This window comes from Ailuropoda melanoleuca, chromosome 16 (assembly GCF_002007445.2).
Source record: "Ailuropoda melanoleuca isolate Jingjing chromosome 16, ASM200744v2, whole genome shotgun sequence".
NCBI classification, from domain to species: domain Eukaryota; kingdom Metazoa; phylum Chordata; class Mammalia; order Carnivora; family Ursidae; genus Ailuropoda; species Ailuropoda melanoleuca.
The window spans coordinates 2,233,186-2,258,489 of NC_048233.1; the positions used below are offsets into that span (position 1 = coordinate 2,233,186).

At 40.8% G+C, this 25,304-nt stretch overlaps 1 protein-coding gene across 8 annotated transcripts in view; it reads right to left on the reverse strand.

Moving 5' to 3' along the window:
• The window catches only part of ERC1 (ELKS/RAB6-interacting/CAST family member 1), a 536,559-nt gene that overhangs the window by 15,968 nt on the left and 495,287 nt on the right, over positions 1–25,304 (reverse strand). The window lies entirely within an intron of this gene.

Consider the following 25,304-nt stretch of genomic DNA (forward strand, 5'->3'; position numbering starts at 1 on the left):
ACCTCAAAATAACCTCACAACACTCCTTGCTTCTCATTTCTTCTCCAGACTAACTCGAGCCACCCTTCCACATCCCTGTCCCTTTAATTAGCTCTGTGCTTCCAACCTCCCCTCTCCCCCGGTCCTTTACTATGGCTTCAGAAGGCACTCTCATCCCGAAATCATCGAATCTGCTTCTCTTGCAAGCTAGTACTAATTTTCCTCTTTTTTTCACCATCAAACATCTCAAAGGAACAGTCTACATTTGCTACCTCTGCCTCCCACTTCCTTCCTTAGCGTCTAAGAATTTACTTTTTGCTATTCACTGAAACTGCTCTCTCAAAGGGTTACTAAGCTAAGACCTGTCCATTGAAAATTATTGAACATTATTTAGAGAAATAAAAGGTATCTTATATGGAGGAATACAAGATGACCATGGACCAGAAGACTCAACGGCATAAAGTGTTAATTTTGCCCAAACTAATCTACAATTCAATGCAGGCCAAATAAAAACTTTGGCAGGTGTGTGCATGCGTGCGTGTAGTGACAAGCTAATTCAAGATGTAAGTGCAAATGTAAACAGCCAAGAATAGCCAAAGCACTCTCAAAGACCTAAGTCGGTCATGAAGAAAAGTATTACTATAAAGCGATAGTTATGAAGATAGCTTGCTACCAGTACAAGAACAAGCATATAGACCAATGGAAGAGAGAAGGGAATCCAGAAAAATTGCTCAAACCTGGGAATAATCCAAATGTCCATCAACAACTAGGTGACAAGTTGTGGTATGTTCATTCATACAATGGAGGATTGTACAGCAGTGAGAATGAACTAAATATACCTATGTATATCATAACAGACACATTTCATAAACATGATGTTGAATGAAAGAAGCAAGAGACAAAAGAGTTTACACTGTATGATTCCGGTATACGAAGTTAAAAAACAGGCAAAACTGATCTTCAGTGTTAAAGGTCAGCTCACCCATGGAGGGTGGAGTAGTGGCATGACAAGAGGCTTCTGAGGTACTGGGAACTTTCTGCTTCTTGCTCCAGATGTTCATTACATGATTGTGTAAAAACTTGTTGAGTTGCATCTTATCATCTGTGTATTTTTTTGCATGCATGTCATAAAGAAACGCAAAAACCAAAACCGAACCTCAAGGATTCCCTAACGACACAATCCAATGGCTTTAATGGTCTTCAACCTAATTGAACTCCTTTGGGCTCTTTGTTCTAGTAACACCTCCTTCTAAAATCTCTCTCCCTCTTGACTTTCTGGCTCTTCTCTGCCTGTCCTTATATTTCTTCTCTGTCCTGCTTCTGTTCCTCTTCTTTCTGCTTCCTCCTACACATATAGGGGTTTCCAGGGTTCAAGGGGGGGCATTCCTCTGTTCTTCCTCTTTTGTCCTGTGCTTGGGTAACACTGTCTATCTTTAGCTTTATAAAGTGCTAGTAAGACCAGGTAACTTATTGGACACTTATTATGGGCCAGGTATTATTCTAAGTGCTTTTACTAACACATTTACTAACACATTTAATCTACTTTCTTTGCCCATTTAATTATTATTTTGAGGTGGATTTTTGTGGGTTTTGTGGGATCTGAATAACTTTTAGCATAGAAAGTTTCACAACATAACAAAAGAAAACAGTAAAATAACCCGTACATGACCTAAACTTAAGGATTATCAAGGTATGTCAATATAATTATATTAACTCTAACTCCTTTCTCTCTCCGGAGTTCGACCCCCATTTTCAAATGTTTAATAAACACTTCCTTGTGAATGTTCCACTTACACATCAACTCATGCTGTTCATATTGTTTAATAAACTATTATTTTCATTTAATAATTACTACAAATAGTTCTTCATGTGATTAAATATTCTTCTAACACAATTTTTAAATGGGTCATACTGTAATCCATTTTATGGATGTATTATAATTTAAATAATTCCATTATTAGAAATTCAGTTTGTTTTTGATTTTTCATTACTACAAATAGTAACATGTTGAGTTTGCTAGTACATAAATCTTTGCATATTTACGATCGTTTTCTTAAAATCCTGGGTCAAAGGGTATACACCTCTTTAAGCTTTTGACATGTTACCAAACTATTCCAGAAGAGCCGTACTAATTTTCAGCCCACAGGCAATGAATAAGGGTGCTCATTTCCTCACCCACCCAATATACTGGGGCAACACACACACACACACACACACACACACACACACACACACCAAACTTGCTGATACGATGGGGCTATTTTCATTTGCAGTTCTTTGTAATTCTTTTCACTTGTAGTTAAGCCAAAAACTGAGGCCAAACATTTATAAATACATTTATTGGCCATTTCTTCTTCTGGGAAATTTCTGTTAACGCCCTTTCCAGGCTGTTTCTTTTGGTTTAGTTTCTTCCTTGCTGATCTCCTGGTCACAGCCCAAACATAAGCTCTCTTATTCTCGTATCTTCTGCTTATTGTAATAGCTTCACAAGCACCGTCAACCGTGGTTTGTAAGAGCACTCTTTCTAAAAACAGGCTGGATTAGGTTCCCTCTCCTCCTCTTCCAATATCTTAAATGATTATCTATTTATAATCCAATCTCTTTGGCCTAGCAGCCACATCGGACTCCATCCTACTTTCCCAATTTCATCTCCTGGTATATGCCCTCCTCTTTGCTTTTATTTTGATGTGTTTCCCTTATCCTAGAATGTGGACAATCTTCCCTCCTACACCCCCCTCTTCCCTATGTTACTCATCCTTCATGACTGAGCAACTGGCTCTTCTCTCTGTGAAGCCTTCTCTGTTCAGAGGTAAATACTGCTAAAGTATTAATTTGGTCTTGTGCTTCAAGAGTTGGCTATTTGTTTAATTCCCCACCTCGTCTTCAAATTCCTTGACAGGTTCTTTTTTACAGACCAATGCTGCCTAGCAAAATACCCTGCCCAAAGCTGGCGATCGAGAAGCGACTGGTGCATAAAGTGAAGGAACATGCTAATCCTGGAGGGAAAACACTGATAACTTTCCAAAGAGCTTTTTAAGGTAAAATGTGAAGTATGTCAAAATCAAGCAGACCTTTCAGCAGGGCACATGAACTGTATACTAGGGCACCTCACTCGATTTAAACTTCTCAAAAAATGGGACATGGGCCAAGTAAAGGACACTAAGGTGGTCTCTGGCAGGAATTTTCTGGCTTTGTCTGCTGAATGTTATTATAATGTATTCTGTTCTTAGTAGCCATTCCAGCCCTCCCTGAACTCAGAGTAATAATATGATTTCTAGAGGGACTTGAGCCAAGAATCACAAATGCAAAAGCAACTCAATCTGAAAGCTTGAAGCAACACACGCTAGAAGTGTGTGAACACAAGGGAAGGAGAGAATGCTTTAGCCTCCGCCACTGCTCAGGGGACAAGTGGACAGAGGAAGCTCAGAAAGAAACAAGTATTTCAGAGATGATGTTCTACAACCTCACACCATGCAAAATATTGTCATAAAAGGCTAGCTGTAAGGGAAACCAATTGAGTTCCCTTCCTGCTTTCAATGTTAGGATGGTTCTGTGTCAGACAACAGAGCTGATGGTGTGAAGAATGATAAGGAACATAGCTGCACTGAATGGAGGAACAGAAGTACAGCTGAGGGATGGGCTGACTGATTCAGGGAAATTGCCCCAGAACATTTACTGCTCAGCACAGGTCATGATTTCAGAATGGCTACTATATCTCACCATAGCCAAGTGAAGGCATAGGGAGAGCTAACAGAAATTCACAAAATTAGAGTCTTAAAGGAGAGAAAATAGCTTTATTTCAAGGTAAAGAGCTCTGTTCATAGTCACAGGGGGTGAGGTGAAAGAAGAGGATGTATGGATGGCTATGAGGAAGGGACGGTCACAAGAGATGTAGCTGAATGAATTCAGTTGTGGTTGGCAGTGACTCAGGTTAATTCCTTTCTGAGGATGGTTTTGCAGTGGGCAGGAAATTATACAGAGATGTTTAGTTTGGTGGAAGCAGACAAGAATCTGACCTTGAGGTTTTTAACAGCTAGGTCCCAGGATGCATAGGCCATGAGGTCTGAGGTGGTAACTGGCATGATAATTGGAGCCTTTTGGAGGTTATAGATCAAGCTGAAATGGTTCTCGACCTTGGCCAGATCTGGGCTAGAGCCCCCCAGCCCAAACCAGCAGGCTGTGCAACCACATCTGCTTAGGAGATATGAAGACATGAAAGAACTGAGTCTGGATTTTCGAAAAATCAGAAAAAACTAGAATAAAATGAAATGCCTTTTGCCATATCTGTTGATAAAATGCATGTGGTCAGAGGGATCTGAGCACATGGTGAGTATTTCTTGTCTAGTCACTTACTTTTTGGCAGGTACTTGGCTACTTTTCCACTCTGCAGAGTCCCTCTAGCATTTAGTACCAGGGAAACTAAAGTTGCTCTTGAAATATCTGTCCTATGATTACTTCCCACACATTAAGATTAACTCCAAAATCCTTTCTTCCTCGGTATTTCAAGTCTGAGCTTGCAGCCTGAATCCCCTAGTTTTCTTCCTGAAGTCTCCATCTGCCCTAGTTGCTTGGTATGTGGAGCCTGAAGCAACTGCCACCACGGCCTTAGGCTCTTGCAATTCTGAGTGGAAGCGGTCATGATCATGAGGTTGCTATGGGGCCTTCTCCTTCCCCTAACTTGTAATGAACTCCTTTGTCAGGCAATGTCTGATTTTGTTCTCATAAGAAGGAAAGGTTAGGGATGCCTGGGTGGCTCAGCTGGATGGTGGCCGACTCTTGATTTCAGCTGGGGTCATGGTCTTGGGGTCTCAAGGTCATGGGATTGAGCCCTGCATCGGGCTCTATGCTTAGCACGAGTATGCTTGCCCCTTTCCCTCCCCCTCTGGCCTCCTCCCACTGCTTAGCACTCTCTCGTGTTTTCTCTTACTCTCTCATAGATAAACAAACAAATAAATAAATAAATAAAAATCTTTTAAAAAAAGGAAGGAAAGGCTATTTGTTGTCTTAGGCCAAAAGTAAAGAAGATGTTGCTGCTCTTCCACAACTAATCTTAAACAAAATGGCGTAATAAAAACAAGAGTTTAGCTCCATTCCACCACGGGGGCCTGTGTATACACGACCCACACTCAAAATTCCACTGCTGAACAGTATGACATTCCAGAGATCTCCCCAAGATTCATCTGGTTTTATATAACCAAAGGAACTTTCTCCTTTCATTCCCTCATGACAGAAGCATCAAGATAGGAGGGAATCACAGGTACTTAAGCCTCTCAAAGCAAGAAAATCATACATATTTTCTACTATTTTTGTATTGTACTAGCATTTTTCTAGTATTTTCTAGTACTTTCAAGAGCATGTTATGCCTGGCACACAGGAGGTGCTCCCCAAATACTTACTGAATGTATGCCATATGCCTTGGGGTAGCTAGATTTCTCTATGTATTTTTACCTTTCACTTTCAAAGGTTAAAAAGAAAACAACAAAAGCAACTCAGGAGTTGCTCTCTTTCTTAGCCGTGGCTCTGAAAATTCTGCAGTGCCACACTGGCAGCTCCCTAGCTCTGACAGAAATAAGTAGTTAAGATTTTTAGTGAACCTATATTAACACAAAGCATGTAACTTCGTTTTCTACACTAACCCCCTCCCCAACAAAATATCAAACAGAACTACTGCTTTTGAACTTGAGAATTATGAACCTGGCAGGGAGCTAAGAAGTACTAGTTGAATTTTCTAGCTTTGCAAGTCAGACAACAAAGGCCTAAGGAGGTACAGTAGCCAGTAGAGTTTAGACTGACAGAAGTGTTTGCCTCAGGAACACTTGTATGTTATCCTTCAAGTCCAACCACTGAGTAGCTAGGGGCTCAAACTCTGTCTTCAGATGCACAAGGTCTCCCTGGAGAAGAGGAAGTCTCCCCTGCCTCAGAGAAAAGTACTACAAGAAATCTGGTCTTGCTAGCTAACTATCAGACCTCTTAAGAGTTGTCATATTGGGGTGCCTGGGTGGCGCAGTCAGTTAGGCATCTGACCCTTGGTTTGAGCTCAGGTCATGATCTCAGGGCTGTGGGATCAACGCCCGCATCAGGCTCCGCACTCAGTGCAGAGTCTGCTTCAGAGTCTATTTCCCTCTCCCTCTGCCCCTCCTGCTCATGCTCTAAGTTAAATAAATAAACCCGAAAAAAAAAAAAAGTTCACCGTTGCTTACTCTTTTTTTCTAAGAGTCAGTCATGATTTTGTGAAAGGCAACAACTGAGAGGTCGAGTCGACCCAGGTAAAAGTGGTAAAATGAATTGGGGTCAGTGGCAATCTATGGGACCAAAACACATGTTGCTAATACCTGCCACTGTACATTAATCTCCTAACATACAGCAGAGCTGGAGCCAGGCAAGTACAATGGATGTGACAGTCCAGATTTAGACACTTATCTGTACATAAACCAGCACAAACTGCTGCTTTCTGAGAACTCTATTTTGTATTTGCAGATGTCACTAACATTTTAATTTCTAAGCTACTTATGTCTAGACACCTCAAAAATGCTGGCTGCTGCTTTCCTGCCTGGAGCATTCTTCCCTTGCTGAGGCAATTTGAGTGTTTTCTGTGTGGTATTCTGAGCCTGTAAGAACCTCTCAGGTTACTGTCTTTCCTAAAAGACTGTATCTTGATATAGGTGTTATACCTTCTCTGAGCAAGTGAAGGAAGAGAGTGAACAGAGGAGTATGGCAAGAAAGCAGAAGACATGCCTGCAAAAGATAAAAGTGGGACTAGAAACCCCCATAAAACCCAACAGGAGAGGGGTGCCTGGGTGGCTCAGTCGGTTCAGCATCTGCCTTCGGCTCAGGTCATGATCTCAGGGTCCTGGGATCGAGCCCCACATCGGGCTCCTTGCTCAGCAGAGAGCCTGCCTCTCCCTCTGCCCCTCCCCCTGCTTGTGTGGTCTTTCTCTCTCTCTTTCTAATAAAATAAACAAAATCTTAAAAAAAAAAAACAAAACCCAATAGGAGATTTACATTGGTCTGGTCCCAGATACAGGAGAATGGGGAATCATCTGTAGTCTAAGAATGTTCCTGAACATCAAGGGAACTGTGATTATCATCCCACTCAAAGAAAAAGCCTATAGTTGATTAACACTGTATTGTAGAATGGAAATTTGCTAAGACAGTAGAACTTAAAAAAAAAAAAGGTAAATATGTGAGGTGATGGATGTGATAATTAACTCAACGGGGGGAGGGGGATCCTTCCACAATGTATATCAAGTCATCGCATTGCACACTTTAAACATCTTAATATTTTATTTGTCAATTATACTCAGGAAAGCTGCAAAGAACCAGCCAGTTATCCGTCTGGATGGGGTGCTCACATAAAGCACACACCTGAGGCAGAGAGATGGATGGGATGGTCTCCACAAGGCTTTACCAGTCCAAAGACTTGCTGAGGTAAGTACTTGAGGCTGGAGAAAGTGTAGAGTGTTATAAACAGAATTCAGCTAGGCAGAATTTTAATATGGTTGCCCAAGGTGATTGGTAGTATCTTACATTATCTCTTAGAATCTTTTAACTGACGTAAATAGAGACACTAAAATTAAGGGCCTGTCATTATCGAAATGGAGAAAAACGCCCCTCCTTGCCAAAGGGATCCATCAGAACAGCAGCAGAGTTCTGGGAATCGCAGACACAGACAGGCAAGCTAGCCAGCCCAGTGTATTTGGTTTGGCTCTCAGAAGAGAAGTGTCAAAAGGGAGAGGGTGAAAAAAAAAACCAAACTCAAACAACTAATAAGAAATCTAATGCTGAAACTGTCAGGGCGGTAAGAACAAGGCTTTGTTGCAGCTGAGATTTTAGTGCTAAACCAGTACAAAACCTGATCCAGTTCCAGCTCATCTCTCTGGCCAAGCAGGAAGAGAGAAGGAAATTTCCTCCACCACAGTGGCATGCGTTCAATGCACACTCTCTGTCCAGAACTGCTGTCTGCTGTTTCCAGCACCTGGATCTAATTCTGGGTGAGTGTGGCAGGGAGAGACTGGAAAGCCTCCCACAGGGAACTATGGATCTTGCTTGAGTTTTTCTTTTTTTTCTTTTTTTACTGCCAACCTGATACATTCCCAGGGTGGTGTCTCCTGACTCCTTGGTGAGATGACAAAATGACCCTTGAATGTGGTACACGTTGTTGGCCCAGTAATTCAGAAGGGCCTTGGAAGGGGTGCCATTACTGACCAAGGCTTTGGAGTCATGTGGGTTGTTCTGAGTGACTCCCCTGGGTACACATGGCCATCTTATGGAGGACCATGAGTAGTTGTGAGGGGCAAGCATAATACAGTGATATAGTAAATATATCATGGAGAAAAAAAAAACATGGAGAAGGTTGGGGAAGAGGCAGGCATCTAGAGTTGTATGTAACCAATTTTGGATTGCTAAAGGAAGAAAAATGTGATGTGATTCGAAAGTTCTTGGGGATGGTTGAGGTTGAAAGGAAAATATTCCCATAGCTTCCTAATGCTCAGAAAATTTTGTAGTCAGTGTTTACTTAGGAGAAGAAGGGTGAGAATGAGATGAGAGACTCCTGGGACATTTCCAGTCCAGTCTGGCTCAATGAAAGCTCACCACACTCATGAGCATAGTTCCCCCAGAAAGTGTGGGCAAAGCCATGGTAGTCCAGAGCTCAAGTGGCCTCACCCAGCTTCATTGCCACATGGAAAGAATGACCAAGCCTGAGAAGGAAAGTCCACACCAAAGCAAGTACTTTATTGAAGAGAAGGATCACCAGATATTTCCTCTCTCTACTTTTCTTCCTGAGGAAGCAGCTGGAGGGGAGGTGAGCTCAACTTTCAGAAGCAGCCAAGTGAGCAAGTGAGCTCTTCAAGAGAAATGGAGAAGTCATGGGATCATCCCACCACACAGAACCCAAGGAGGCCAAATAAATACCCCAGCAAGTTCTGCATGTGGCTCTTCCCAAGTACCCCCAGTGCCTACAGGACTGCTGCCTGTGGGCTGCACTCCCCCGGATGGCACCAAAGAGCCAAATGCTAACGGTTCGACTGAGTGTGCAGGGAGCAAGAGAGGTGTTGGCAAAGCTGCAGCCCTGAGGGAAGTTACAGAAACTTTTTACCAAATATTTTAAATGATCTACCATGCATTTTTCTCCCCCAAAGAAAGTCACAGTGCTTGGTCTGTTCACAATGCAGGAACCCCACATGCATCTTTCTGCTGTGATCCATTACTGACACATACTCTGCTCGGACTAGAAGGCAAATGGCCTTGCAGCATCCTGCAGGTGATTTCACATCACTGTAGGAGAATACCGTTATTACTAGGGCCTCCTCTGACTGGCTAAGAGGATCTTCTTCTAAAGGGGGCTTCAAGGTGCAAGAGGGGGAAAAGGTCTGAAATGGAAGGAAATGCCCAGTCCCTATTGTGCCACTTAGCTTTTTATCTGGGCAGGTCACTTCACCTCTCTGGCCTCAGGCTTCTCGTGTGTAGAAGAAAAAAAAGGGGGGGGGATTCGAAGATCTCTAAATTCTCTCCAGCTTTATCTATGAATAAATATAGCTCATTCCTGATAAAATACCGTTAGAACAGTGATCCCCAACTGAGAGCCTGCAGGCTATTTCTAGTTAGAGGGATTTTTCAGATCTCATGAAGACTTCACATTGTGTCTTCTCTGCGTCTCATCACAGGATGCTAGAAATAAACCTAGTACCTTAATCTTTTTGATGATTCCCTACCTTTCTGCTAGGTGCATCCTAACATCCACCTGTGGTAAACATACTTTTAGGAATAATATCTATTGGTTCAAATTTAGGCTAAATACTCACAAAAGGTTGGTGTGATTTCCTATATACTCTAGATGTATCAGACAGCCTAAAATCAGAGAATCTGAAGTACAATGATGTTTTATCACAAGGCTTGGGTTACACTGAGAAGGAGATTAATCTAGTTTTTAATCTGGCAATTCGGTCCTTTTTTGAACTTAACCCAGTTACTCACAGTTCTTATCATTCTGGTGTTTGGGTATCCCAGGCATACAATGGTAATGCCAGCAACATGCTATCTATCCTTCCTAGAAATATCTGCATTTTAAAAGGCAATACCTTGGAGGGATAATTGATTCAAAGGAATAAACTGAACAGTGAAATTTCAGGCACATAGGCAGAAGCCTTAACAAACATCCCATCCTATTACTTTTAAGCCACTATCACATCATTCTTTTCTGTTAAGTTGGCAATAGGATGTTAGCGCTTGACCTTTGGTTTAGGGATTACATTAGAAAAGCGTAGGATTAGGGGTGCCTACGTGGTTCAGTTGGATGAGTGTCTGCCTTCCATTCAGGTGATGATCCCAGAGTCCTGGGATCAAGCCCCACACGGCTCCCTGCTCAGGAGGCTGCTTCTCCTTCTCCCTCTGCTGCTCCCCCTGGCTCATGCTCTCTCTCTTTCTTGCTCACTCTCTCTCTCAAATAAATAAAATCTTAGGGGGAAAAAAAAAGAAAAGGGTAAGATTAGGGGCACCTGGTTGGCTTGGTCACTGGAACATGTGACTTTTAAGGGGTTATGAGTTTGAGCTCCATGCTGGGTGTAGAGATCACCTAAAAATAAATTTTTTAAAAAAGATTTTATTTATTTGACAGAGAGAGAGACAGCCAGAGAGAGAGGGAACACAAGCAGGGGGAGTGGGAGAGGAAGAAGCAGGCTCCCAGCAGAGCAGGGAGCCCAATGTGGGGCTCGATCCCAGGACCCTGGGATCACGCCCTGAGCCAAAGGCAGATGCTTAACGACTGAGCCACCCAGGCGCCCAACCTAAAAATTAATTCTTAAAAAAAAAAATAAAAAAGAAAATGATTTTTTTTAGTCTTTAATCAAAATCTAATCTTTTTTTTTTTTTTTAAAGATTATTTGTGAGAGAGAGAGGGAGAGCACAAGCAGGGGGAGAGGCAGAGAGAGAAGCAAACTCCCCATTGAACAGGGAGCCCGATCCCAGGACCCCGGGATCATGGCCTGAGCCAAGGCAGAGCTTAACCAACTGAGCCACCCAGGTGCTCCTCAAAACCTAATCTTTAGGGCTACTGAGCATCACTGCAATTAACAGCAAGATCTATTAAGTGTTAAAATTGAAGGCTCCCTTTTACCAGGAGGGCATATGCCAGGTAAACAGATTTTCTTTTGCGTCTAGGTGGTCTCTTGTATAAAAATTAGTAGACAAAGCAGTTAAGATAGCATTCATACCGTGCAGAATACCTCCAGAAAGTTCCTGATTTCATTCATTCACTAAACAAGTATCTGCTTCATGTTTTATATGCCTTTATGTCAATTACACAGCTTTTTAAGAAAGGTCCAGTTACTAAGTTCTTTTCATATAGCATTCTGGATTGAAGTCACCAGCATGCCCTGCAACTCCCCTGAGGGAGTACTCTGTAATTAGTGGATGTGAGTAACAGATTGTGCAGTACCTCCCTACCTTTTAATAGGCAGGGCCCCATGATTTATTTGGAATGCCGTTTCCAGAGTTTGTTTGAAAGTCAGTTGTTTGAAACCCAGAAACAATTGCCCAAGTGGTAGTTAGGTTCCCAAGTAGTCCCCATGAGACTACTGACCCATAATGCTTGTTATGGGCTGAATCATGCTCCCTCCCCCAACTCACATGTTGAAGCTCTAATCCCACATCCTCAGAATGTGACTGTACGTGGAGACCTAAATAGGTATATTTAAAGAGGTAACTGAGTTAGATGAGGCTGTTAGGGGGCGTCTGGTTGTCTTGACTGGTGTCCTTGTGAAGAAGGGGAGGAAATCCGGACACAGAGACACCAGGGATGCATGCACATGAAGGAAAGGCCATGTGAGGACACAGTGAGGAGGCAGCCATCTGCAAGCCAAGGACAGAGGCCTCCGGAGGACCAACCCTGCCAACACGTTGATTGTGGACTGCTAGCTTCCAGAACTGTGAGAAAGAAACTACTGTTGTTCAAGCCACCCAGCCTGTGGTATTTTGTAATGGCAGCCCTGCAAACTAATACAGCATTGTTGGTGTATGATGTCGCAGAACTTAACCACCATTCATAACATTTTACATGTTGGAAGATGCCTTCTGGGTTCTAACTCCAGACAGAAATACATCTTCGCTTGCTCCAGTGGTGAGTGAGTGTGGCCCAGTCCCATCTTTACTTAGCAGAAAACCTCACCTCTCTGGCGGTGGCCCCAGCAGCACGAGGTTCTTACGAGGGGTGCAGAAAGTTCTCCTAGAGGCTAGGGAGGAGCAGCACGAACAGCCAGAACAGCAGCTAACAGCCGCTGTGAGGGGCTAGCTCATTCAAGTAGCAGGGACTCTTCAGACTAGTGAATAATGCAGGAAGGGAGGTTGTGGCACCATTTCCCCCCTACTCTCCCGAAGCAGGGCATCAAGTTATGGGGCACTGGACAGCCAAGGCAAGAATGGCGGTATTGCCCATGCGTAGAATGAAGACGGCTTATATTTCAGGGTAGCCTTTTGATTTTACACCTAAGAGATCATGCCTCACTGGGAGAGGGGTACAGTCCCACACCTTTGTTTTTTCTTAAGTTTAAATAGGTTTCCCTTAGAGAATTACTGTTGCACCCAGCCACTGTTACTACAGGAGCTTTGTGTCCTTTCGGTGTGTTGGGGCAGAAACATGGTTGAGAGCCCCTGGCATACACCACAGGAGATTGTGCCCATAAAAAATTTAAGTTACTTCTACTTCTAGACTGCCCCACCAAACCACTGGTAAAGAATTAAATAGTTTGGAAGAAAGCTAAGGGCCATTTATTTCAAATGCTCTGACTAGACCAAAAAACTGTCATTTCCAAAGTTTCTAAGTTCCACTGGCTTTAAGTTTGCAGTGGCTATGCTGGTCATGGTTTTTTGTTTTGGTTTTTTGGTTTTTTTTTTTGTATCCACAGGATTAATTTTCTTCTTTGCTTAGTTGGGGGAGCATTATCTCTGTAAGATGACATTGGAGACGACAGACCCGTGTTTAATGTACTGGACTGTAGTAATTGTCAAGACTCATTAAAATTCCAAGATGGTAAATAATTGCTCCTGCAGGAGCTCTGGGGAATCTAACCTCTTCTCCCATGGGAATACTTTAAACACAAAGGGAAAAATGCAATTAGGGCAGCTAGAAAACATTAAGATCTCTATAAATACAGAGCTTTGTAATTAACAAAATATTCCATATTCATATTTTAGAACTCTAAAGAGTCCAGTGCAAGACCAAGCTAATAAAAACTAGACTAAAAAAAGGTTCTTGCATTTTTCAATGCAAAGCCAAGGACACGAGACCTGAATTCAGAGGAGGTGTTTTATGTTCACTTTTATTTAGTCCAGGCTAGTTGGGGGTAGGTATCAGTAATGAGGACCAAGAGCTATCCTAGTCAAGAAGTGGAGAGAGAGACCTGCAGATATAACAGAAACAGGAGAATTGGGAAAACTGCCCATCTCTGAGACAAGTTAAGAAAGAAAATGGTTGCAGGGATCTTTTCTATCAAAGAAAGTTTTGGTCTAGCTAGGTCTCTTAATATTCTGTCTCTCCACAAGCAAGATTATTCTACATTCTGCACAAAGCCTGTAGTTTTGTCCCCACTGAAGTACATCCTTTCATGTGCACACCGTACGGCTACTCTCACAATGGGAGGGAGCTGCAAATAAAGCTTAATAACTGTGTAATTTCAGCTATGTAAGAGGTCCTTAACACCTCTATATCCAAATCCTCACTTCCTCTTCCTTTCCCCAACTCAGCTTTTGGGGGTTTTATCAGAAGTAAGGCAACAGTTTTGTGTCCTATGGCCCAGCTTAGCACCCTGTCTGCCCCTATCCTCTCTTGTGGTGTCTGCCTAGCTCTTCCCTATCTTCCTCCCCCCACCTTTTTTTTCTGAACAAGCTTTTTTCTCTGCCAGATTTTCAACATCCAACTGGCAAGATACTCTGCTCTTTGCAGAAGAAGGTTAATGGCAGCTGTCAGAGGGAGGAGAAAGCGCCAGACTGTGTGAGAGCAGCAGAGAAGCAGTGAGGCTACTCCACAGGGTTTTTCTCATAAATTTGTTAAGAGACACACACACACACACACACACACACACACACACACACACACACACACACCATTCTCAAGCCCAGTTCCGATACAGACACACATTTATCTTCACAGCTCTGCAGTTATTTTTGCTGGATTGCTGGTCTTGCCTCTCTCAGCCTCTCACACTCTGCTGCTCTTAGTTTTTTGGACAAGAGTTCAACATCAGAGCTGAGGAAACAAGTTCAAACATCACAAAAAAGAAGAAAACCAGATCAGAAACAGTCAGGCTGGGAACCAGAACAAAGTTTGTTGCCCCACAAAGAACCATTCTTTTTCTTTCTCTCTTTCTTATTTTCTTTTCCTGCTGCCCCCTATCCCTTACCCCCAACAGCTCATAAGTCCATTTGGCTCACTTGTGTGGGACAAGAATCTGTGCAAATGCATTCAAGAGAGAAGAATGAAACGTCATGTTGTGATGGGTGATTGATGCCTTCCCTGAGTGAGAGAGAGGACTTTTAGATTCTGTGCCCAATACTGCCCCAGCATTAAACCCCCCTGATTCACCACCTTGAAAAGAAAGGGATACAAGCCAAAGAGTGATTGATCAAAATCAAGAAAACAAATGGAAGAAGGAATCCAAGGAGAGGACAAGGTCTGAGCCAAGTTTTGGAACAATACTTCCTGGAAATTAAAAAATGGGACAGAATGCTGGGAAAGGGAGCTGGAATCCAAAGCTCCATGACCCACAGAGCAGGCTGGCTGATACAAGTTCATTCCAGTGTGGTCGGGCCCCTGATGGGAGGCTGGCACTCACGGTGGAAAAAAAAGAATTTGTACTCTAAGGAGAAATTCCATTTTTAGCTTTTTCGCAGATGCTGCTTATCAGTCAAACTGCTTCAAAAAGTTAAAAAGACACTGGTAGTGGGGTATGATTTTCCTGTTTTCATTTTTTATTAAAGTTGTTTTTTCTTAAGTTTATTTATTTATTTATTTTGTTTATTTTTTTTAAAAGTAGGCTCCACGCCCAACGTGGGGCTCAAATTCACAACCCCGAAGATCAAGAGTCACGTACTCTTCCGACTGAGCCAGCCAGGCACCCCTCTGTTTTCATTTGAATTTAACTATCATTGACATATTGTGAAATGCACCCATCTTTAAGTATACAATTTGATGAATTTTGATAAATCCATACACCCACATAAATTATAGAGCATTCCCAACATCCCAGAAAGTCTCTTGTGCTCTCTTTTTCAGTCAATTCCTTTGGTAACCAGTGTTCTAATTCTTACCAACACAGATTAGTTTACCCTGTTCACAAATTGTCATATAAATGAAATTGTACATTAATTACATTTTATTTTGTACTGGCTTCTCTGGCTTGATAGTATTTTTGAGGTTCATTCGTAAGGTTGCTTGTATTAGTTCATCGTTGTTTATTGCTTAGTAATATTCCATCACATGATACATAATAGTTAAGAATATCTATTTTGTTAATGAACATGTGGATTGTTTCCAGTTTTGGGTTTTTACAAATAAAGTTGTTACGAATACTCCTGTCCACATCTTTTTGTGGGCACTGCTCTTGACTTATAGGGGTATATCTAATTTAATAAGAAACTGCCTAATGGTTTCCCAAAGTCTTGTACTACTTTAAATTCTCACCACCAATTTTCTTTATACCAGTATAGATTCACAGATTTCTATTTTATTCAACGGGTTATAATCTATTATCAATATTGATTTTGCTGCTCAAATTCTTCAAAATTTTGTCACTGAGAGCCCCATGTCCTTTGACATATTCTACCACACTTGGTACTTCCTTACTTTCTGGTATAGTAAGATGTTCTAGATTTATGTCGTGCTATGCCACACACAGCGTTAGACTCAGATATATCTCCAAGGAGTCCTGAATATCTGAGTACTTGGGCAGCAATATTTAGGATCGCCTTAAAATCATTTCTATTTAAATGAACTCTGGTGTTATTGTATTGTTGAGATGTTAAAAAAAGCCCATGAAACTCACTGTTGTATATACTGGAAGGATGTTTAAGATGTGGCTTATAATGTGATCCTAGATGAGGACCCGGGGGGACTCCTGGTTTGTTTTAATCTTGTAAGACACTACAAACTGCATAACCAATCAAATTTCTTGACAGTGCCTGAGAGCTCACTTCTGGATTCAACTTATTTTTCTCTAACTTCATTTCTCCTTGATTATTAGAATCATGAAGATGGGAAAGCAGAGTAGAGGACAGTTCTTCATGAGATTCTGGTATCTTCTGTTCCTTCAGAGAAGCACTGCTTTGAAACTACTCACTCGATTTGGAGTATTATAAGATTTAGAACGGAGTTTCTGATTATTCATTCCATCCCTTTGGAACATGGTTCCCTTTAACCTCAAAGCTGAACAAATATAATACTGTGAATATAACTTCTTAATTTTATGATAAGAAGTAAAAATAATATAATGTGAGCTAGAAAAAAAATTACCCCAAAGATAAAATAATGGTCTTTTTGTGCATACAAGATATTTAAAAACAAGCTTTCTTTGGCCATAAACTATCTCAAATGCGACCTGTTCCAAACTTACTTGGTTGTCGGACCTTGACAAGATTGCAGCTAGAGATGAAGTAGCCTTAAACTCAGTATTTGAACAATGTATGCCTGGTAAAGTGTAAAGATAGAAAACCAAAGGAATAGGACCCAAATACAAAGTCTTCAAAATATAATCTGCATGTATCCATTCACCCACAAACCAAAATTCTGAAAGTGTATAAATTAACTATAGGTATTCCCAAATGAATCTATTTAGTCTTCGGTGACTACACTGACTCTGGCCAGTGTGTATAAATCACAATACATACAATTTCTTCAAATCAAGGTACTTTGACCCATAAACAATATTATGCTCCAACCTGGTTACCACATTCACTTTCTATGAGCCATTATGCTGGTGACAAGTTGAAAAGTTGTTCATTGTTGCAGGGAAATCATGTCATACAACACAGAAGTGTATGAATAGGAGAGCCATTGCAGACTTCCAAATGTTTCCTCACCTCATTTTAAAGTTGAATTCAATCACTTGCAGCTATGAGAAAGGTTACACATAGGGGTGTGGTCTTTCTAATATCTGCACCTGCAAATATCTGGAGTGTCCCAACTTGTATCCTTCTGAAACCAAGGAGATGATACGTAGCGCATGTTTGATACAACCTTGTAAAGACTTATGTTAAACTAATTGTTATCCCTCCCAAATACACCAAGACCCAAATTCTTGAGCTCAATGAAAATAAATCCGAAAATTTAAAGCTTCTAATTGTCTGAATATCCTGACAAGTTTTAGTTGAAAATTCCCCACAATTTTCACGGTTCTATAATACTTGCCCCAAGAACCAATAACTCCTTGAGTAGATATTATTCATATGTTAGCTAGCGTCAATGCTGTCGTTAGGGAGACACTAACAAGATTTCCTGCTCAAGAGCTAGCAAGAAAATGGTTTGGCAAAGAAATGAAGGCACCTTATGTAGGAGAAGCGGCAGAAGTGTCGTGTGGGAAACACAGACCTGGAATTGCCATTATGAGCTGTGATACTGGAAGATAACAGGTAGTGGTCAAATATGAGACTAAAACAAACGGAGAAGAGGTTCAAATCTAAAATTGAACAAGTAAAACTTTTTCTTCCTGCTAGCCACTTTGTACCATAATAGCATTCTACTTTGCACTACCTCAATCTATTTTTTCAGAGAAAGCTTCTTTAGGGCTCCAGAACTATATGGAAAATGGTATAAGATATATACTTAATTGAAAAAATTTCAACAATGTCTCTCTTTCCAATACTAAGTGACTAGAATCTGTTCAATAATGAACAGAAAGATAGCCTAAGTAGTTTGATACAATTTATTTCAAATTTATATCATACTAAACAATATTGTGTATTGTTTATGGAACAAATATGAGCTTTTTAATTAAAAGGTAAAAATGTGGACTGCAAAAATGCACACCAGTTTTGGATGGCGATTGCCACTATAGGTAAAAAAGAAAAATGCAACTGAGAAGGGGGATAAAGACTTTAACTATATTTAGCATTAAAAAAACCCTGAAGCGGATATAACAAAGTAATTGTTAATTCTGAGTATAAAGCTGATGTTATATTAATCTCTATACTTTTTCTGAATGCTTAAAATATTTCATTAAAAATAATTTGGTACAACCATACACAGAGCAGAAAATATGGACCAAAACTGCAACTAAATATATATAATATAAAGAATGGCAACTATAGGTTTTCTCAATCTTCTGCAAAAATATTTTGTGATTCTTAAAATACATAAACTTAAGAATGTTTTCTTAGGTAACAACATGGATATAAAATGATAGGAAGCCTGAAATTAAGAAAGCCCAGATATGACTAGAGATGTAGGGTCAGAATTTTTCATGTTCGAGATTTCAGAACAAGTGAAAATTCCGAAGTTGATGGGGGCTCATCAGGCAGTCTTAGTACATAATAACTGAAAACAGTGAGGAACTATCACCTACCACTTATCTCCCATGAGGCGGACTCCAGTAGCACTAATGTACAGGATAACAGCTTGTCTGTTATCCATGTACCCATCTATCAAGTTCAATCCAATCAAAACTAACATATCACACCCAAAGACAGCTTCAGAGAGTATAAAATTTGGGGGCAGACTTACAAAATGCAGAAATTAAAAGTCTCTGCTGCGAATAGTTTCAAGGCAGAGCCTAGAAAGAATTCATTACATTCTGCCATCTAGTTCTCCTATAATTATCATTAAGCTACCAACCTATTAAGTTTGATAGGTTAAAAAAAAAAAACCTTAATAGTGCTATGGGTCTACATAAACTTCCACCTTTCAAAAAAGGGATGTTTTGGGGCGCCTGGGTGGCACAGCGGTGAAGCGTCTGCCTTCGGCTCAGGGCGTGATCCCGGCGTTACGGGATTNCACCTTAATAGTGCTATGGGTCTACATAAACTTCCACCTTTCAAAAAAGGGATGTTTTTATTAGAGTAAGTCAATGCCAGTTCTGTCAATTTTATGCAGCACCAGGAATAAAAATGATATCAAGCCTTGTATATCCTAAGTGGACTCTTACAGAATCTATACAATGATAAGACTTTACTTCCTAATAATTCTACTGGATGTCATAGTATGTTTGTTAGAAAGATGAGGGGCAGAGCAGAAATCCCAAGATAGTCCTCCCTCTATGGTACAGGAATGTGGGGCCCGGCAAGGTTTGAGGGTAGAGCAGTAGCACTAGAGAAGTCTATCCATACTCTAAGCCCTGTTTGAGCACAAGTGCTGATGGCTGCCATGAGAAGACAGGCACCCAAGACGCACTTGCCCCCTGGACTCTTGTCTGATATAAGGCAAAAATCATGTGCTGGAGAATACAAGAAACCCTTTAGTGCTAGAGCCTGACCTTGCCCTGACAAGAAAAGCTGTGTGCTGTGGGGGGCAGAGCAGGAAACCTGCATGACCCCTATTCCTAGGCAAAGATTGGCTGCCACTACAGCAGTAAAAAAAATCTATCCTACCTCCTGCATTGACAATAGGCAAAGAAATCTATCATCAGAGAAGAGACAGGGAGTCCACTATGCCCCCATATTCTGAACTGATTCAAAGCAGAAGTCTGCTGCTACCAGGGAAAGGCAGGAAGTCTTTCTGCAATCTAGACCTTGCGCTAAATTGTACGGAGAATTATCTGTCACTGGGGGTGGGGCAGGAACATTGAAACTGAGGCTGCGTAAGACTGAGTCTGGAGCAGAAAAATGAAGAAACCTCCCTTTAACCCACCATGAGTACGGGACTGAGAAACAAAAGCAGTTTGCTACTTGGAGAAGGGAAAGGGCATATAGAAAGAGCCCTCCGTGACACAGGCACAGGGAACCTACTGAAAGCTGAGAACAAAGCAGGAAAACAAAACAAAACAAAAATCAATACTCTAGAACTCATATTAAAGACACGATAGTAGTAACTCACTGGAAAATTTGAAGCCTACAGCAAAAACAAAACTCAAATCCAGCTCAATTACTGACTTATGTGACTCAGTCCCCATTGCTAATGGCCTGATGGAAGAGGAATGCCTATTTTCAGACATAAATATTACTGACCTCAGTTTCAACTGTTCTTTCACATATAATATTTACCATTTAATAAAAAATTATGAGACACACAAAAAACATACATGAACTTGAAGACAGATCAATGGAAATGATCCAAATTGATAGTAGGCATCTCTAAATATAACATGAAAGACAAAACAAAACAAAACAGACATCCAAAAGGTATGGGACAAGATCAAATGATCTAACAAATACGCAACTGTAGTTACAGGAGAAGAGAGAAAGGGGTAAAAACATATTTGAAGAGGTAATGGCCAAGAATTTTCTAAAATTAATGAAAACAAAACACAGATCCAAGAGATTCAGAGATCCAAAAGAGGATTTTAAGTCCAAACAGGAAATATAAAGAAAAACACAAGTAGGCATATTATTTTCAAATGGCTGAAAACAAAAGATAAAAAGAAAATCTTGGAGGCAGTCAGATAAAAAAGAAACATGACCAAGAAAAAATATATACATGAATATAAAAGACTTTTCATCTGAAACTGTGGAAGCAAGATGAAAATGTAACAGCATCTTTAAAGAATTAAAAAACAAAACAGTCAACCTAGAATTCTATATCCAGAGAAGAGTATCTTTCGGAAAGAAGGCATATTAGTTTGCAAGGCTGCTAGATGAAGTACCACAGACTGGGTGACTCAAAAACAAAAACGTATTTCCTCACAGTTCTGAAGTTAGAAGTTCAAGATCAAGGTGCTGGCAAGGTTGGTTTCTTCTGAGGTCTCTCTCCTTGACTTTCAGATGACTGCCTTCTTTCTGTGTCTTTACATGTTTTTTTCCTTTGTGATTACATACTTCTAGTGTCTCTCTGCAGGTTCTAATCTCCTCTTCTTATATGGACACCAGTCAGATTGGATTAGGGCCCACCCCAGCAGCCTCATTTTAACTTAATTACCTCACTGAAGGCTCTATCTCCAAATACAGTCACATTCTGGGAGTTAGGGCTTCAATATACAAATTTGGGGGGACATAATTCAGCTCATAATACCTCATCTCCACACCCCCCAAATTCATGTGTTTCTCACATGAAAAACACATTAACCCTCATCCCAACAGCCCACAAGTCTTAACTCATTTCAGCCTCAAAATCCTGAATCTCATCTAAATCAAATGTGGATGAGACTCAAGGCATGATTCATCCCGAGGCAAAAATTCCTCTCTAGATGTGAATCTGCTGAAATCAGATAAATCATCTGCTTCTAAAATACAATGGTAGGACAGGCATAGGTTAGACATTCCTATCCCAGAAGGGGTCATGGGTCCCAAGCCAAGGTCAAAACTTTGCAGGGTAAACTCCATTAGATTTTAAGGCTCAAGAATAACCCTCTTTGGCTGGATGCTCTGTCCTCCAGGTCCACTGGGGTGGCAATTCCACCCACCTGGCCCTGGGTGATAGCCTCATCTACTGAAAGCTAGGAGATAGCCCTGCCCTCTGGAACCAAGGTAGAAGAGATAGCCTTGCCTCCTAGATCTGTGCCTGGTGCTGGTGGAATATATGCTATCTTCAAGAAACTCTTTTTATATATAAAGACCCAGATAGCTTAAAAGCAAATATATGGAAAAAGATAGACCATGCATACACTAACCTAAAGAAAGCTGGAATGGTTATGTTACTGTCACAAAATAATAAAAGAATCAATTCATCAAGAAGACATAACAATCATTAATGTGTATGCACTCAGTAACAGAGCTTCAGGATACATAAAGCAAAAACCAGTAAGAAAAATAAGGAAATCTGTAAGTTTAGTTGGTATGGTAGCCAGCTTCTAAAAAGGCAAAGGAAACAAAACAATTCTGTAAATCTTCAGATATAAGGCTATGTTTCTATAGGCTGGGCAGTTGCAGGTTACAGGGTTATGACTCAGGATGAGTCTGAATGGTTCCTGACCTCAAGAGTAAGCTTATCCAAAGCTACTGAATGGCACTGAGGAAACTGTCTCGGGTTGCTCAACAGATAAATAATCAGCTTAGTATATACTAAGCATTCTATACACATAATACGGTGCTAGGCACTTAAGAAATACAAGACATGGTTCTGGCAGTGAAGAAACTTTCCTAGTTGGAGAAATAAGAATCTCAAATATGAAATACAAACTAATAAACTATGCAGAACTCACTAGAATTCACTCACTCATTCAAATTACTGAGCAAGTGGTACTTGTTGATGTGGTGCTAATTTTAAGATGAGAATTATATAGTTCATGTCTTTAACAGACAGAAAGGCTAGAATGGGAAGACGGATATGAAAACAAGTAAGTATATGTATTGTAGGTACTACAGAAACCCTAAGGAGAGAGCGGTACATTCTGCCTAGGGTTTCAGGAATGGATACATAGAAGAAATGATGTCTGAGTTGAGCTTAAAAACTCAGATCCCTGGGGCGCCTGGGTGGCACAGAGGTTAAGCACCTGCCTTCGGCCCAGGGCGTGATCCCGGTGTTATGGGATCGAGCCCCACATCAGGCTCCTTCGCTGGGAGCCTGCTTCTTCCTCTCCCACTCCCCCTGCTTGTGTTCCCTCTCTCGCTGGCTGTCTCTCTCTCTGTCAAATAAATAAATAAAATCTTTAAAAAAAAAACAAAAAAACAAAAAAACTCAGATCCCTATTTAGGTATTGCCCAGGGAGACAAGGTAGGGAAGGGCATATTAGGCAGAAGGATCAATATGAGCAAAAGGGCAGAAGTATAAAAACTTTAAGTAGTTTAAAACTAAGAGGCTGGGTAAGGTTCAAGGCTAGGATGAGAATGGATGTACATTTAATAAACCGGCCAATGAAAGAAAGCCTTGTAGGATATGATAAGGAGTATGGAATTTATCCAATCTGTCTTCTTCTGTCTCTTATTCATTCAACAAATATTTATTGAGCAGATACTATATGCTAGGCATTATTCTTGGGATAGACACGGCTCCTGTCCTGTGCTCATGAGGGTGTTACTAGGGGGGAGGCATGGTGGCAGTGAAAGGCACTGGACACACATAGTTGGATAACACAAATGTCAGCTGCAGAGGGCTCTACAACCCCCAAAACAAAAATGTAAACACACCACACACACACAAAATAAATCGATGTGTGTATTTGGCAATGATTCGGGTCTTATGTTTCTTGGGCTTCAAAAACTAAAGTAAACCTTGATCATAATACTTTCATAGACCAATCATTTTGTAGAATTAGGGGTCATCCTTCTCAATAGCCTGCATTGTCCCTTAAATTCTTACTTGTGGTGAGCTGGCAGAAAATTGGCTGTTTTCTCCACCAATCTTTAGCAGCTAAGGAGAAGTTTATGGAAGGTGGTGTTAGTTGCTGGATTCCTTTACAGATGACCTAAGTCCCCTGTTTCTCAGAGTTCTCAGGGAAGCCTGCTAAAGACACAACTTCACACACCTCAAGCAATAACTTCAGTGACTGAAGCACATTCTGAGTCAAGAAGAAACATATTAACACAATTCACGTATATGAGCAAAACTCTTTTGATGATTACAGTAGCTTGATTGTAACATAATGTATAATGGCAAGCCTATTAATGAATTCTTGGTTTCATTCACTTAAAACTTTCTGAGAAATTCTTAGTTTGAAATTTCCTATTTTGGTCTCACCCTGGAGATATTTTTTTTACCTTAGAAACTGTTATACAAAGAAATAATTTAATGCCAGTTCAATTTTGATACATCACTAGGTCCGTGCTTTAAGAAGCACTGTTCTTCTTCTTTTTTAAAGATTTTATTATTTATTTGCCAGAGAGAGAAAGAGAGAGAGATAGAGCACAAGCAGTGGGGAGGGTCAGAGGGAGAAGCAGACTTCCCGCTGAGTTGGGAGTCCTGACATGGGGCTCGATTCCAGGACCCTGGGATCACAACCTGAGCTAAAGGCAGACGCTTAACTGACTGAGCCCCCCAGGTGCCCCAAGCAGCACTGTTCTTTTATAGAATTTCGAAGTAAAGATTTTAAAAGTTAACTAGGCACGCATTCTGCTCCCAGTGGGCTTTCAGTTGCATTTTCACTACATGGCTATTAATATTCAAAGGAGCTATTAGGAATCCAATCTCATACTGTCCTTTACATTCTTCCCTCTTTCAAGAAGAGAGAATTTAAAACTTATGGCAACATGCTAAATTTGAGAGGTAGGCCTTACCTTTACTCATTAAATAAGTAAAGTATATAATTAATTAGGCTGTTAAATATGTCTACTATGAGGCAACGTCCATATCATGGAGAAGTAAGTACAGCTCTAAGACTCCAGTCTGCATTTCTTGATCTGTGGGTTGACACTGCTGTCTTTAACATTATACCATGGAAGTGTCTGTATTTAACACAATTTTCCTTCACATATTATGAGTAAACAAACCATGTTTAACAAATAACAAGGACTTAGCTGGGAAATAGCATATACCTTCAAAATTCTGGTGAATTTTAGTAAATTTACAACATGAGTGCAATTAAGTCTCTCAGTTGGTATGATCGTAGCCTAGTCAGGGATATCACCAGCCCCTCTGTAAACTAGGAACTAAAGAAACTCAGAGTTAATGTTTTAAAAACTGTTCTATTTCTGTTTTTCTGTGTTTATTCAATTTTTCTTTCCTTCACTTTCCATGTCTATTCTTTATAGTTATCCTCATCCGTTTTTATTTTTTTAAAAAAAGATTTTATTTATTTGAGAGAGAGAGCACACTCGCAAGCACGAGTCAGGGGAGGAAAGGCAATGAGAGAGAGAGAGAAGCAGACTCCCCACTGAGCAGGGAGCCCCACGAGGGGCTCAATCTCATGACCCTGAGATCTTGACGAGCTGAAATCAAGAGTTGGACACTCAACTGACTGGGCTACCTGTGCGCCCCATCTGTTTCTTTTATCCTCAGTTTTTGTGTCCAGACTAGCCTTTCTTTATCGGATCACTGGGTTTTTACAGGCAACAGTATGTAGAAAATATAGCATGGGAAGCACCTAAACTAATTCATCTAATGGTTCTTTCACTTAAAAACTTAGTGTGTTGTAACCCAATGTTCCCTAGAGACAACTGCAAATCCTTGCTACTAACTTGTCAGGAATCCTTTATCCAGGGGCACCTGGGTGGCTCAGTGAGTTAAGCAACTGCCTTCAGCTCAGCTCACAATCCCAGAGTCCTGGGATTGAGCCCCGTGTCTGGCTCCCTGCTCACTGGGGAATCTGCTTCTCCCT